Source organism: Gigantopelta aegis, chromosome 13 (genome assembly GCF_016097555.1).
Source record: "Gigantopelta aegis isolate Gae_Host chromosome 13, Gae_host_genome, whole genome shotgun sequence".
NCBI classification, from domain to species: domain Eukaryota; kingdom Metazoa; phylum Mollusca; class Gastropoda; order Neomphalida; family Peltospiridae; genus Gigantopelta; species Gigantopelta aegis.
Genome location: NC_054711.1, coordinates 40,956,764 through 40,960,962, shown reverse-complemented (window position 1 = coordinate 40,960,962; position 4,199 = coordinate 40,956,764).

Below are 4,199 nucleotides of genomic sequence, written 5' to 3'. Positions count from 1 at the left end.
TTAGGTGTTGGGTGTCTATGTGCATGTACATTCTCTCTCTCTCTCTCTCTCTCTCTCTCACCCCCCCCCCCCCACCCCATCCTACTATCTCTGATTATCACTATTATGACAGCACTATTTACATACCACGGCTTTGGTGTCGTGTGGGATCCCTGGGATTGGGAGAATTCAATGTCCATCCACATCGCACGACTCATTGTATCTCGGAAAAGCGTTTTGACTCCCAGGGTTTGGTGTCGTCGGATATTCCCTGGATTGACGTAAGAAAGTTTCCATGCACGTAACACGACCCATCGCAATCTCGGTTAAACGTTTCCCCTGCATTAAGAGAAACGCCGCCTGTACAATAAAAAAAAGGTGACGTCACACAATTGCTTATCGATTTATCTTCCACAAAGTAGACACAAATTTATTAAACGAAATACATATATATCTGTTTGGTGTTGTGTGTCTATGTGCATGTCCATTCTCTCTCTCTCTCTCTCTCTCTCTCTCTCTCTCTCTCTCTCTCTCTCTCACACACACCCCCCCACCCCATCCTACTATCTCTGATTATCACTATTATGACAGCACTATTTACATACCACGGCTTTGGTGTCGTGTGGGATCCCTGGGATTGGGAGAATTCAATGTCCATCCACATCGCACGACTCATTGCATCTCAGAAAAGCGTTTTCACTCCCAGGGTTTGGTGTCGTCGGATATTCCCTGGATTGAAGTAAGAAAGTTTCCATGCACGTAACACGACCCATCGCAATCTCGGTTAAACGTTTCCCCTGCATTAAGAGAAACGCCGCCTGTACAATAAAAAAAAGGTGACGTCACACAATTGCTTATCGATTTATCTTCCACAAAGTAGACAAAAATTTATTAAAAGAAATACATATATATCTGTTAGGTGTTGTGTGTCTATGTGCATGTCCATTCTCTCTTCCCCCGTCCCCCCCCCCCCCCCATCCTACTATCTCTGATTATCACTATTATGACAGAACTATTTACATACCACGGCTTTGGTGTCGTGTGGGATCCCTGGGATTGGGAGAATTCAATGTCCATCCACATCGCACGACTCATTGCATCTCGGAAAAGCGTTTTCACTCCCAGGGTTTGGTGTCGTCGGATATTTCCTGGATTGAAGTAAGAAAGTTTCCTTGCACGTAACACGACCCATCGCAATCTCGGTTAAACATTTCCCCTGCATTAAGAGAAACGCCGCCTGTACAATAAAAAAAAGGTGACGTCACACAATTGCTTATCGATTTATCTTCCACAAAGTAGACAAAAATGTATTTAAAGAAATACATATATATCTGTTAGGTGTTGTGTGTCTATGTGCATGTCCATTCTCTCTTCCCCGCCCCCCCCCCCCCCCCCATCCTACTATCTCTGATTATCACTATTATGACAGCACTATTTACATACCACGGCTTTGGTGTCGCGTGGGAACCCTGGGATTGGGAGAATTCCATGTCCATCTACATCGCACGACCCATTGCATCTCCGACGAGAGTGGCGCTCTCTCTTTCTCCACTAAGCGTAAGGCCGCCCTTATATATATAGATGACGTCATGCAACTGTTTGTCGTTTAAACTTTGACATCCACAGTCAAAACAAATTTAAAGTGCTGTTCCAGATGTATGGTGTATTGGGCTATATCAATCAACATATTATTTAATATGATTAGAACAAAACAAAAAAAAATATATATAATAATAATAATAAAATAAAAAAATATATATATATACCTTTATAATTTCCATTTAAAAATATTCCCCTGAAAAACAGAACCAGCTGAATTCGTTTCCGTAATTTCTGTAAGATGTGATCCGTGACGTCACGAAGGGAACTCCTTTCGGTAGTCGGCGCCATTGTTCATTGGTTCTTGTGTGTTTATTATGGTTAAACGGCATGTTATTGGCAGCTGTAGTAATACAAGAGCCGATAAATTTAGTCTTCACGCATTTCCTAGTAATGTTGCTGTGAGAAAGCTGTGTGTGAATTTGATTAAAACAACGTGGAAAGACTGGACAGGAAGAAAATGCCGGAGACCGTTGCGACAGCACACACTTTAGTTTCGATTCGTCCGAACTGGCTTGTCGGCTTAAGCGAGATATGGGAATACTATGTGCTATGGCTTTTAAAAAAGATGCCGTACCAACAATTTTTCTGCGACACAAAACAAATGACAACAAGCCGACGCCATCCACATCGAAACGACCTTGGGTTGCATATCGTCAACGTCCCAAATTGCGTTATGCTTCCAACTCCGGCCAGTTTGTTTTCTCATGCACGGTTCGTGCAATCAACCAGATCAGATTTGTTGTTTGCATCTCGTTCATTTGTGAGGTTTTTCTTTACAGTTCGAGAATATTTTCATTAACAATAAAGTTCAGACAAGTAAGTATCTAAAGCCTAGTCCGTCCCATCCTACAAAAAATAATTAAAAAAAAAAAAAATGCTATTTTTGTATGCAACTTAGAAAACAATCGGCTGAGAAATAAATAACTTGTAAATTCCATAGTATGAAAAAAAAAAAAGGCGTTCCCTGTGAGACAGACTATAAATACATTTAAAATTAATTTTACTATACCTTCCCACAGAGAACACCAAAAAGTCATAGGCGTCGGAAGATGGCAGCAACTGGGGGGAGGCACTTATTAAAATGCGAGTTAATATTTGAAATTAAAAGAAAATCCAATAACATGTTATAAGGCAATTTAGAGTGTGCTAAGGAGTGTGTATATGTGCGTGTTGTTGTTTTGGGAGTAGAGTGGTGGTGGTATGTTTGCTACTCTTCTGTTTGGGATATTTGTAGGGATAACACCAATTACGGGTAAAGTTAGTTGTGGGTTAATATGCACAAGACAAACTTCTATCGCTTTTAATCGGGGGGGGGGGGGGGGGGGCAAAGCATATTGTGGTTTTCAGAGCTGGGGCAGTGCCCCCCTGCCCCCCCCCCCCCCCGTTTCCGACGCCTATGTTTTTACATACTATGAAATGCACTATAAGTTATTTATTTCTACTCTTCTTCTTTTTTTACGTTAAATCAAACTGAAATTATTCACACAAAAAACCCATCTTTATAGAGGGATGGGACGGACTAAAAGTCGTTTTTGTTTATTTCTTAAAATTACCGATATCGGGTCCACTTGACTCGTAGAATTCAAGTGTTGTTTATAGTCTTTTCTGCTACATCACAAGTACTAGAACATACAGTGTAGCAAAATAATTCGCACTAAAAGATAAAGAACAAAACAAGAATAAAAGTTGTAAATTAGTGGTAAGCTGTCTCCACGACCATTTTCATCGTCATCTGTCGGGCCGGTAGTTCTTCGGAAGATGTTCCAGGTTCAAACTGATACGTATTATTTGTTGTGTTGCACATATATTATTCCAGTCGTCATTACAACACTATTTATCATCGAAAGAAGAATCGCATGATAATTGAGCTTGGCAGTCGCTGTCGGTCACACTTTCGCTTGCGCTGGAAGTCATCTCCTGGTAGGTTTCTGTGAAGCGAGTTCTCTTCATGACGTCACGACTATTTACAGGCAAATGTCTTTACCGAAAATTTTATTCGGTCGTTTCCGGCAGTGTTCTGAGTCATGAAAGGTTCCACTTTCTTCTGTTAATACTTTGGATGAAAACTAAGTACATGTATTAACACGTTGTACGAAACTAGGGCTGTTGTAAGAACATCGAGTTCTATCGAAACTGAGTCATGAAAGGTTCCACTTTCTTCAGTTAATACTTTGGATGAAAACTAAATACATGTATTAACATGTACGAAACTAGGGCTTTTGTAAGAACATCGAGTTCTATCGAAACTGAGTCATGAAAGGTTCCACTTTCTTCTGTTAATACTTTGGATGAAAACTAAATACATGTATTAACATGTACGAAACTAGGGCTGTTGTAAGAACATCGAGTTCTATCGAAACTGAGTACATGTACTAACACGTTGTACGAAACTAGGGCTGTTGTAAGAACATTGAGTTCTATCGAAACTGAGTACATGTACTAACACGTTGTACGAAACTAGGGCTGTTGTAAGAACATCGAGTTCTATCGAAACTGAGTACATGTATTAACACGTTGTACGAAACTAGGGCTGTTGTAAGAACATCGAGTTCTATCGAGACTGAGTACATGTATTAACACGTTGTACGAAACTAGGGCTGTTGTAAGAACATCGAGTT